Raw genomic sequence first — 12819 nt, 5'->3', positions numbered from 1 at the left:
CAGGCGTGCACCACCATGCCCAGCCAGTTTTTTACTGTTTTGAAAAATATCTTCAAATTAAATTTATCTTAACTGATACAAAAATGTAAAAATTTTATATATCAGTAGGATAGTGTGTGGTGTGTCAATACACACAAACATCATAGAGTGTTTAAATCAGGGTAAAAATATCTATCTCCTTGCTGTTTTTTTATGGTGAAAACTTTTAAACTCCTTTCCTCTAACTTTTAAAACTCCACAGTAGATTATTGTTACCTCCAGTCAGCCCGCATACCAGAACTTTCTTTCTCCTGCTGATCTATGTTTCTCCTTCCCTCCCTCCTTGAAAAACATTTTAAAGCTTCTGAAAAACTGGAATTCACACTGCTGCTGCTGAAGGTGGCTTTGCAGAGTTGCAGGGTGCAAAGTCACTTTGTGTCCCCTCTTTGCTTTGTAACGCGAGGACAGCCTCTGCAATTTGCTCATGGACAAAGATTTAGGAGCTGGAGCGATAGAAAAAAGCTACACATAACCCCACCCCTTAGAGACATTTGTTAATCTTATAACTGTATTTTCCCATAGTCATAGATAGATATAATGTTATGATTATTTGTTTTATATACTTGGGTTAGGCTGTGTAAAGAGTTTTATTTCTTGATTGTCCAATAATCTTTAGAAAGTTTTGAGCTCTCGGTAAAATTGAGTGAAAAGTACAGGGTCCCCATATTACTGCCATCACAGGAGCACTTCTTTTCCCCAGTCTCACCATCCAGTACCAGAGGGGTGCTGTGTTACAGTGGATGAACCCACAATGACACAATGTTACTTCAAGTCCACAGTTCACCTTAGGGCTCCTCTTGGTCTTGTACATTCTGCAGCTTTTACCAGATACACAGTGATGTGTATGCATTCATCTATCTAGTGTCACACAGAATGAGTTTACTGCTTTGAAAATTCCCTGTCCTCTGCCTGTTCATTTATTTCTACCTCCAGAATCCTGGGCAACTCCTGATCACTTTCCCTTCTCCATAGTTTTGCTATTTTTAGTATGAATTTTCTATGTTCATGTTATAGGCATTATTAAAAATCTTTTAGTCTCCATAAAAATCCATTGAATGGATATTCCATAGTTTATTGGAATCTTATGTTTGTTAAATTGAGTTGTTGGTAAGTTTTAATATTTTCTCTGACATTTTGTGTTCTTTTGTAGGGCTAATTTCAGAAGTATAACCATTAGGTCAGTAGTCTTGAACTGGTAGCCCGTGTATTGAATCTACTCCTCGGACCAGTTTTGTTTAAGCAGATTCCTTGTTTTAGTATATTTATTTTTTTAAGAGAGCTCATAGGACAGTCCACATAAGAATATGAATTTCTTTTTTTCTTTGGAAAATGAGGAGATGCATTCACAGCAGGTGTTTGTTTGTACACATCAGTGGGAAGTTGGACTTGAGGGTTCTTTAGAGGGGCAACACTCATTATCCTCCACCCTGAGCATCTGAGTGTGACTGTCACTACATATGAGTAGCAAATGATTCTTAAGGAAAGATGAACCACACTTTTATTTAGTGCCTTATATTTTTATCGATGGTCAACATTTATGCCAAAAGAATTTGTGATGATTCAGCAAACTGGTGAATGGATAAGCAGGAATATATATAGTGGTTATAGTATGGTGGTTTATAGATTATTTTTGATATACATGTCTTATATAGAAGATATATGTATGCGTACATTCTTAGCTGATGTTATTTTTTATTTTGAGACAGAATCTCACTAAGCTGCTAGGTTGTCCAGGCTGGACTTGATCTTACGCTCTCTCTGCCTCAGCCTCCCAGAGTGCTGAGATTATAGTAGTGCATCATATGCCACCACCCCTGACTGTAGAAAGATTTTGATTCAAGCTTTTCTATTCTCCCATATCAAACTGTGGATTCTTCCTGGTACTATTATTTAGTAAGTAGTTTAGCATCTACAAACATCTTGGTGTTTTATGTCTTTTGCTTCTTGTTTGGACTTCACACTAGCTAGCAGCAACTATAACTTTTGAAAAGTGTGGTCACACAGCTTCAAAATTGACTCTGCTCACATGACAGATTGCTATTGACCTGCTCCACCACCCTCAAAGGCTCCCTACAGCCTCTGTGATGCTCCTTCCACAGGGATTCAAGGTTGTGCGTTAGCTCCTCCTCCTTTGACTCCACCCATTTAATCGTTCTATTGTTCCTGTCTCTCAATAGTTTAACTCCTTCCTGTTTAAAATGCTCATTTCAAATGTGATCCATTCCCTTGGTATCCAGAAATATTTCCTTCCTTCTGAGTGGCCAATGTCTTTATTTCTGGCCCTGGTGTGATCTTTGCCACTTCATCACTGTATAATTTAGGTGCTTGGGTAGATGACTTATCTCCTCTACCAGACCTCCCAGGGAAATTTTCCTTCACTGGAAGTTTATGTCTGTAAGTTGCTGTCAGAAGCAGTTTGGTTCCTCAGTCATTTTCCCCCCCAAAGTTTATATCTGAGGGATGTAGATGAGCTACATTTGCAGGAGCAAATGGAAGCTGCCATCCCTGGATCCTGGTAAGGAGAGATGGTAGGACGTTAAATTCTATACATTTAGAATGTGGGATTACCTGGCAGTGGCTTCTAAGTAAGAAATCAAGATAGATCGTGAGTGTTGAGTAGGTAGGAAGACCATGAGGTCTACCATGCAGATCATTTGTTCTGTTTTGATGACATGCCTTGGCCACAGATTCCCAAAAAGAACCTGCTGGAGGATACAGAGCTTACTCCTGGATATATTTTCCTACTGCATCTAACTTCAGAGACATTTCTTTTTTGAGATAATGAGGGCTCTGTTTGAGTATTAAAGATTGATATATATATAAATTTTTTCCTAATATATATATTCCTAATATATAGGTATGGAAAAAATGAGATAAACAAATAAAGTAGCTGGAGAAATCAGAAGATCAAAGATGAGTAAAAACTCCTGGGACCTTTATTGCCAAGTAATACGTTTACTATTTGTATAAATTTGATAAATATTATATAAGCTAGGGTTTATGTTGTGCTGCAAGTTAACAAAAGCAGGTTTTTTTTTCTCATATATGTCCAGAGGTATGTTTATGTAAAACTATGCAATGACTAGGTCCCTATTTATGGTTTCCTTGACTTTTTCTTCATGGTCACAAAATGGCTGCTCCAACACCTATTTCCTTACATGCATTCGAGGCTCAGTGAAAAAAAAAAAAAGGGATGACTTCTACACACTATGCATCCTCTTTTATTAGAAAGAAAATGAGTTTGTAGAGGACACTGTTAGGCTCCCTTTGTCTTATACCATGTTGTCACACATGGCTCGCTTAGACAGGAGCGAGACTGTGCAAAGGAATACAGTGGTACCTCGGTTCATGAGCTTCTCTGTTTTACAATTTGGAGAAAGAAGACTGTGTTTGTGTTTGTATTTGTGTTCGTGTGGGGAAGATGGCTGCAGTGTGTTTGTTGCCCGATGTAGTTTGGGAATGGAAATAACATGTTGTCAAACACTTTTGTTGGAGAACTGTATTGTTTGCAAAGAGAAGCATTCATGAACCAAGGCATTACTGCATTGTACTGAACATTTGTGTAGTATGAAAGTTGAGGAAATGATTAATTGTTACTCTGAAGTAACATCACATGACCCCACGTCAGGGATGCCTAGCTCCAGCATCCTGAGGTTCCCCTTTCCTTTGCCGCTCACATAGCATTTCTTGAATCTTCATTCTATTGAAGAAGAAATTTTTTGCATCCCTCCCTAGTGGACACCGGCAGATCTCCCCACTTCTTACACAGACGATTTTGTTTTTTGTAGCATTAATCCCTGACTGCCTTTCACAGCTATTGGGAAAATTTCATAAGCAAAGGGCCATCCATACTGATAGGGATCCAGGCTCCAGGATCGAAAACATGGCGGCAATCAGGTTTCCTTTCTCACCACAAATGAAAATACTCACATTATTTTCAAGTACTAAAGAACAGTAGCACATGGATTAAGCCTCATTGTGTAGAAGTCTCAACATCGGACCATCTATACTGGACTGTAGAGCTCTGTGACTTGAATCTGTTCCACCCTAATTGTTATTCCAATATATTAAGGTCTGCTTTGTCATGCAATTGTTTTCTCTGCAGTTCCAACTTTCTGCTTCTGAAGATATTGTCTTGTAACTCATGGAGCAATGTTATAACTATCAGAATCTGGAAAAAGTGACTGGACATATTATGGTGGTGAGCTAGCAGCGGACCATGTGCCACAAAAAGTCATAGATGTCCACTCAGGCACGTGCACACCATATGCAAATGTTATGATTGACTGCAAATTTCCTTCTGCAAGGGTTACCCTACTTATAGTTTGGGAAGTGTGTGACTGATTTGCCCCTCCAGGCTCAGGCCTGGGTGAGTCCATGTTCATCTGAACTAATCCACATATTTAGTCACCCTCGGCTGTGGGTAGTTTCTGATCCAGCTGGCTCCTGGGACTCACACCCTTGTGTAATCACTCCCTTTGAATGGAATATGCACTTTTGACATGTTACTAATGAGTCAAATATGACAAAAGCAATAGGACACCATTTCCCTGATTGTGTTATGAAAAACTGTGATTTCTGTTTCTTTCTGTCTTGATTCCTTGCTCTGGGGAAGCCAGCTGCCTTGCTGTGCACTGTGTAGAAACCCCCATGGCAAAGAGCTGGGAGTGGCCTCTGTCCAACGGATAGTGAGGAACTGAGGCTCTCAGTCCAACTTCCTACAAGGACCTGAATCCTGCCAGCAACCCCTGGGTGAGTGTGGAAGTAGATCCTGCCCCAGTTGAACCTAAGATGACTGGAATCCTAACTAACTGTATTGCAACTTTGAGAAGACCTTGAGCTAGAGAAGGTAGAGAAGCCATGCTTGGGTCTGTGACTTAGGGATGATGAGATAATAAGGTTGGGGTGCTAATTGGTAGTGCAGCAACAGACAAAAGACACACCCTTGGTTACAGCTGTTGGAGATGTGCATGTAAGCAGCTTAGTCAACGGTAGGTTGACCCCTGATTTTTCTTCCATTGGTAGGAAGAAGAAAGGGGTTGGGGTGAGGAAGAGAACGAGGTGGGTACGCTATTCATAATAAATATGAAACAGACACGCTGCTCTGGATCTGTTGTCATCCTGTGACTTCATGGACAGAAGCTATCTTAGAAGAAACCTGACAGAAGTGATGCTGAGAATTGGAGAGATACCACATCCTGGTGCCATTGCTCTGAAGCCGGCCCTCTGCACTTCAGGGAACCAATGGGAACCTTTTTTTCTTAAACCAATTTACTTTTTTCTGTGACAAACCAAATGCTTTAATTTGGCATAAATGTCAATTGGCGGACAACCAGAACCTCAGCTGTCCAAAGAAAGACTTGTCCCCCTAGCACATTTTATCTCAACTGGTACATTTTGGAGCATGTTTATACCTCTACAGGAAAGAAGAAAGGGTATGTGTAAGTTTGTGAGCACAGGTTAAAAAAGTAATTGGAAACTAAGTGCAAAAACATCTTCAATCAAAGAAACATTTTGAGCGCTGAAATAGTGTTCATTTTTATGATGGTGCATGTATATCTTCATATATAAAACTTCACTATCATTAGGAAATGTCACACAAAATAACAAACACACCTTTTTCAATCTGGTTATAAATATGCAGAATGGAGTTTATTTCACCAAAGCATTACATGCTTCCAACTGATAATATATCAATAAAAGCTCCCACTCCAAGATGTCATTAAAGCCACATTTGTTCATTTCTATTTATTATGGGGAAAAACAAAATGAAAAAAGTAGATTTGAGTCATATTTCCTGCGAGTTCATCATTTGCTGGCATATAACACTTGTGAATTTTATTCAATTCATTTAAAATGATTTCTAACATGCAGCCAGAAAGTTAAGGGCATCAAGGAATTCAAAATGATCAGCAGGCATCCAAGATTTCTCAGGAGACAGATTTAGAATCACAGCTAAGGTATGTTTTCCTTAAGGAACTGTATCTTAGAAAAATTAGCTCTAATGAAACAGAATTTTCCCTAATAAATTCAGCTCATTTATGGTTTGATAGCAGTGGACTCCAATGACCTTAAGATGAAGTTACTTTTTCTCCTTTCTTAAGAATAGGTCAGGGACAGGTCAAGATCTATGGTATGCCTTTCAGATGCTTTTGGATCACATTCTTTTTTTTTTTTTTTTTTTTTCTTGTTTATTTTGTAACTGTGTGGGATTACAAAGAAGTCGGTTGAACAAAAGTGGTAGGATTTGACAAAACCTATCAGAGGTTTCCAATACCCCGATACTCACAGAAAGCAGAATTTAAAAAAATTAATAATAGCTGAAGCAAAAGGAGGTGGAAAAGGCTTTTAACATCTTCAAAATTCCCTAGTCGTCCTTGGGAGTTGAAATCTGTAAAAACATTTTCCTTTGTGCCCTATCAAGGATAGCCTTGTAAGAATCAGCTTTAGGAAGTTACTGACCCATCTATAATTTTAGCTAAATCAGGAGAAAGTAAATGCTAGGGAAATAAGAGTGGAAGATACCAGAAGAACAAGTCAATGAGCCTTTGGTTGACCAGTATTGCATGTCTATATCTGTTTTCATGAGAAGCCACTTTGAAGATATCAATATGTAATACAACCACCATTGTTAATTCCCTACCACTTTGTTTGTAACTCTGTATTGTCTGTATTGTGCTTGTGATATGTTGTAAAATGTTGTATGTCTGTTAATGTTTCCCTCCTTTTATCTTTAAAATAAAAAAAATAAAAGAAAAAGAGTGGAAGATACCACCAGCCTGAGCTGTACCACAGCTGTTGGCATTTCCATGGGTGGTAGCAGAAAGGACACTAAACCATGATCTGACCTTCAAGCCAGAGGTCCGCCTTCCAACAATTCCATAAGCAAATTTTTATCCCACTTGCTAAGATTCCAGTTCTTCAACCCTCCTTTCATCTATGCCCTTGCAGCATAAATGCACAATGCCATGGATGACTAACTTTGTTTTGGTTTTGCCAGGACTTTCCGTTTTAGCATTAAGAGTCCTTCCTGGAAAACAATTCACTCCCTGGAAATCTAGGATGGTGGTCACTCTAAGAGCCTGCGACTCTGGATGGGGCATTCTATCTATCCCAATCTATACCTGTGCACTCAAAATGCAACCTGTCCTAGCCAGTGGGATGTGGACAAACTTTACCCAAGGTCTTTTGGCTCCTTTTGGCTAAGAAATGATCAAAACTATCCACTGGGGAGTTATATATTCAGCCTAGATGCAACAGCCAACAAATAGTGAGACATGGAATAAGCCTAAAAGGGCCTCAACTGCCCAGCCCAGCCCAGCCCAGCCCAGCCCAGCCCAGCCCAGCCCAGCCCAGTCCAGCCCAGCCCAGCCCAGCCAAATATTTGACCTGTAGGACTGAGATTTAAATAAATGCTCTCTGCTCAAAGTCACTGTATGTGTGTGTTTTCCAACATCATCATAGTACTGAACAACTGGTGTACCCCTAATACCCAAATTAACCCATTACAGTGGCGCCCCCATCCACAGCTTCATTTTCTATGGTCAACTACCATCTGAAAATGTTAAAATATCAGAAGCTATTTTGAGACTGAGAGATGACATTCACATAACTTTAGCATATTATTAAAATTATTTTATTAGTATTATTACTGTGGCAACTTCTCTATAGGTCTGTATGTATAAGAAAAAACAGCATCTAGAAGGTTTAGTACTATCTGAGTTGCAGACATCCACTGGGGATCTCAGAACATCCCTCTTGCAGATAACAGGGGGCTGTGGTATGTGCTTGACATACCCAGAGATTCCTATTTCCTATGCAGAATGCTGACGGGTAAGAAAGTTCACACAATTTGCTAATATGATTGTCACCACTCCCTAATGGAGTAGGTGTTGCTGCTGTTCCCATTCAACCAATGGGTTTCAGGAATGGTAACAGAATCATGCAAGTCTATTTAGGAAACGGCAGAACTGGAATGCAAAGAAATGTTTGCTGGACTTGGACACATGCTTAACCGTCAGACCATGCCCACTGACTCAGTTTCCACACCGAGGAGAAAGAGAAAGTAGCAAGTTATCTCTGGAAAGAATCTGAAAGAAGACAGCTTGCAAGATCTAAATTGGAATGGAAATATCCGAGAGGCTGGGGTTGCTTACTGAGATTCCCAAACTCTCAGCATGCTTCCATGGTCCAGAGCTACATCCTTTCAGGGTTGTGCAACCTCTTGATCTAATATAAATGGGTTTGGCCCTGCCTTTGGGTTTACTCAGTTCCTCTCTGACAGCAAATTAAGTGACAGTCTCAAATAAAGACCCACTCTCCTCTGAACAAAGAGAACACTCCTCACTCAGGCCGTTCTTTGATTTATAACCAATTCTGTTTTAACATGTGGACCCAACAGATGGGAGATCACTGACTAGCTCAAACAATGAACTTGTTAGTTAACAGAATTAACAGTGTATTGTTTCACCGTGATGACAGTAATAAAACAGGAGACTTGAAGCCGATATAGTCACAACTGAATCGTAATGGATGAGATATTTACAGCAAAGCTGTTAAAACATTGAATAAAATATGGGAAGAGCAAAAGCAGATGTGTTTTTATTCTTCTGAGCTGAAGCTTGTAAGGTAAAAAGATAGTTTGAGTAATAATCACAGGTTCTGATTCACAATGCATTAATAAATATTCATACGGTACCAGCCGCTGAAACTTTCTAGATACAGAAATAAAGTGAGAAAGCCTGTTCTTGCCTTACACTTTGCTAAGTTTAGCGCTCCAGACACACATGTCAATATCTCCATTAGGTTCCTGTGAAAGTTCTCTTTCATTTTCCACCATCTTGCAGGTGAAATATGCAGGTTCCCCCCACCTTTTTTCCCCCAATGTCACAGTATTTCCCCCACTCCAACCACAGGGAAGTAGAAAGAAATGACGGTCTATTAATACAAAAGAGACCTATAATTTAAGAGGAAGAGAGAGATGAAAGGAAATGAGCATTTCTCTTTTGAATTAGGCACAGGTAAATGAGCTTCACATCCCACTGGAAATCCACAGTCCCCAGTGAATCTGAACAGTGGGATGCTTGATTTTGCTGTGGCAAGCAAAATATGTTTATGCGCTTTTTCTTTGGCTATTATCATTTCTTTGTTTGCAAAGGAGCAGGGGAATGTGTTTTGAGGGCATAGGGGAAGCTCACACTTTACCCAGATCTGAAATAATTTGGGAAGCATCATTTGGGGTGTGTGTGTGTTACAGTGCTGGGCCCAGGTTTCTTTCTCTGCCTTTCACCCCAACAGCTGTTGGGAAGAGAAGGGAGAGACTTGGCACAGACCTGGCGTGGATTTTTTGGGAGGAAGGAGGGAGATAGGAGGGGAGACAAGAGTGGGATGCAAGGGCCTGGAGCCCTGTGGCTGGGGGCCCCATGGTCCCGCCGTGAATGTGGCACTGGGTGGAGAGGCTCCTTGATGGATGACCATGTACGCCTCAGTCTGGAGCACAGCAGAGCTCGGCAAGGTTGCTATGACACCCTTTGTTCCCCATTTTTCTGCTTTTATTCATGTGTGTGTGTACCTTAGCTTGTATGCAGCACTGCAGGGCTTTGTGTAGTGTTTTCATTTTTTTCCCTCCGTTTTATGAATGCTTGTATCCTTTGTCTCACACATCCCTGTGTCTACTCTCTAGACTTGTATGGAATCTTTCATTTGGGTCCTATTCTTTGCTTTTCCTCAGATAATCTCTGTTGGCTCCAAATGACGTTTTACTGTTGTTTCCCACCCCTATTCCCTACCTTGACCTTATTATCATTATTATTATTATTTTTCCTTTCAACTAATTCCACCCCCACAGGCTTGCATTGTATCTTTCATTTCCTTGCGTTGCCGTGTCTTCTCTGACTGTCTGAATGTGATGCTGTGGCTCTTGCCTATGATTCAAAGCTCTAGGAAAGAGAGGGTCAGGAGGATGACTTCCAAGGGGTAGGCCACCACTCCAGGCAGCGGGGAGCACCTCACTGCTGGGCCTCCTCCAGGAGAACTTGTCTTACCCAACACTTCAGGGCCAACTAAGGATAATTCCAAAGAAATGTCCTTGCACACAAATCCTGGGGTAAGCAGGCAATACAGGGGGCAAGAATCCTAGGCCATGGCCATTTTAGGAGGCCTTGAAGATGATGTAGACAGAGCAAAGGACAACTATAACAAGTGTGGTATAGTTAAAGTATTTACACTGAAATGAACACTCCTCCCACAAATCCGAGACTATGTCATTGTGCCATGTCAGGGCAAATCAGCACAGGTATCAGCAGTTATTGTGTTCACTACTGGCAACCTTGCACATAGGCTTGCTAGCCACATGGAGCCACCCAAGATATCTCAGAAAGCATGTGATGTTTGGAAGTTAAATATCACTGCGTTTATTGGCAAAAACCTGATGAAATTGGCTGATTCCCTGATCATACTGATTCTCCTGGGGCGGAGAGGAGTGGTAGTATGAGTTTTAGAAGGCTTACATTTTTTTTTGCTTAACTTTAGCAAAGGAATTAATTATTACTTTGCTGATCAGCTTTTTTTGGAAAAATATGTAGAATGTGCTTCTTGTCTTTTCCCTTCAGATTTTTTTCTTCATGAATTGGACAGCCTAAATATTAGTTTTATCCAGGTTGAACACTTAGTCCAGGTGAAAAATGACTGTTTGCCAATGATTTTTATGTTTATATTGACTATGCTGATTACATAGCACAGTTAAATAAAATATGTTCAAGTGGAGAATGTCGTAGATGTAGGTAGCAATGCTATGCTTCCTTTGAGAAAGAAAGAATTGAAGAAAATGAGCCAGGTATGGCTACCTAGAAATTTATGCAAATAAGAAAATATACAGTTATTACTTTTGTAAGCATTGGTCTGTACTTAACTTTACTCTAGGTTGGGATTATTTATTCTTTGGCTAATGAAGATTTTCAGCTATGGATATAGAGGTTTGATTTTTCCCCTAGGAAACAGGTAAATGAATTGAGCTAGACTAATAAGTAAAGGATACATCCGATAAATTGAATAAATAAATGATTCAATATTGTTGACAGAACTGGAATATAATTTTGCCCCAGTTTAAATCTTCAATGTGCTATGCTCCTAGGACTTTATTCTAAGACAAGGCTCTTTCTCTATGAATGAAATTTATTTACAGAAAATGAAGGCTTTGGCTAAGTTTGTGACTTCCTCTAGCTTGCACGAGGAGTCTGAATTAAATTTGTGTAGCAGCAATTGGGCCATTTTCTCCTAGCTTCTTTGAGAATTAATTTCTTATCACAAAGAAATGCATTCTGCACCATATGCTGGACATACTATGTAATGCTATGTGCTTTCCCTAGCAGATATTTCAAAGACAGAATTGAGCCCTTGTATCTTCCCAGAAACAATGCAAGGGACATTTGCACAGCAGGTAGAGGAAGGGTTCCCTTGGTAGGCAGAATGATGTGGATGTTCCACGCCATCAGGTTTTCCTGACCAAGCTTGTCAGAAGCTCCGGTTAACATGCACGCAGCCACCACTCAAAACTGGGCCCCTGGCTCTCACAATGAACCTGACAACCTGGCCAATCAGATCGGAGTCTACCATGTTGCCAGGGTAACTAATACACAGTCACAAAAACAGAATGATCAAAGTGGGAAAAAACATACAAAATGCAGCATTTTCATACTCAGAAATAGAAGATAGAGGCTTGCCATATGTAGCAGGAACTGTTACTTGTTTTTCCCTTACGCATGCCCCCATAATTTTAGGCCAATGTGCAAAATGCGTAGTATCCATGCTTGTGTCAATCCACATTCACAGAGAATACAGGCTTCCCCTTTGGAACATTATAAGGAAATTTAGATAAGAAAAAGATGGCAGATTATGACTTGAGAGAGAAACATCTGAAGGCTGGGGGAACATGAGAATCTGACATGCTCGATGTGCTATTCTTGGTTCTGCAGTGTGCTTCTGGGCTTGTTTAGGGGTTGACAGTCCCTCCTTTCAGCAGGTGAACGCTGCTCCTGCAAGGTAGCAAAAGTCCCCCATGTTCCTAAGCAGTGGTCAGTATCTCCAGAATAAGTGGTTCACTTGCTTTGTCATGATCCCGACAACCTAGGTTCCTGAGCAATTTTGAGAACTGTGAGTCACACCGCGCCCTCCTCCTGCTGACAGTTCCCATCCCAGCTTTCTGTCACAGCCAAGTGGCAGGCTTTCTCCCTGCCCTGGCTGAGCAGGTGCTGCTGAGCTTGTCTCTTCTAAGCCTTTGCCCTCATTTCCTGACCTTCTGCTCTGCAGGCAGTCACCGGGACTTCTCTTTCTGCTCCTTGAACACGCCAAGTTTGTTCCCGCTCGTGTTTGTTTCCTGCTTTGTTAAGCAGCTCACACTGGATGGCCAAAGCAACAGAAATTTATCCTGTCACACTTCTGGAGAGCAGAGTCCAAAATCAAAGCATCTCAGAGCTTCCCTACTCCCCTCCACTCCAAGAGCCCTAACGGAATCTCTTCTGTGCCCTTGTCTAAGCTCCAGGTGTTTCCGGTAGCCCTTGGTGGCCCTTGACTTGAGAACCCATCACCCTAGCTTCTGTTTCTGTTCTCACGGGTTTTTCTTATATCCTTCACTTCTCACAAGGGTGCCAGTCATTAGCTCCAGTCATTAGCTCCTAGCCACCCTAATCAAGTATGACATCATCTCACGTGATGGCATCTGTAAAAGCCCTATTTCCAAATGAGATCATATGCATTGGCCCTGGCGGGTGGGACCTCAGCATA

The sequence above is a fragment of the Chinchilla lanigera genome, unplaced genomic scaffold, assembly GCF_000276665.1.
Source record: "Chinchilla lanigera isolate Chin_1 unplaced genomic scaffold, ChiLan1.0 scaffold00044, whole genome shotgun sequence".
Taxonomy (NCBI): domain Eukaryota; kingdom Metazoa; phylum Chordata; class Mammalia; order Rodentia; family Chinchillidae; genus Chinchilla; species Chinchilla lanigera.
The sequence above is the reverse complement of the archived record's forward strand: the minus strand, read 5'-3'. Positions refer to the sequence as shown.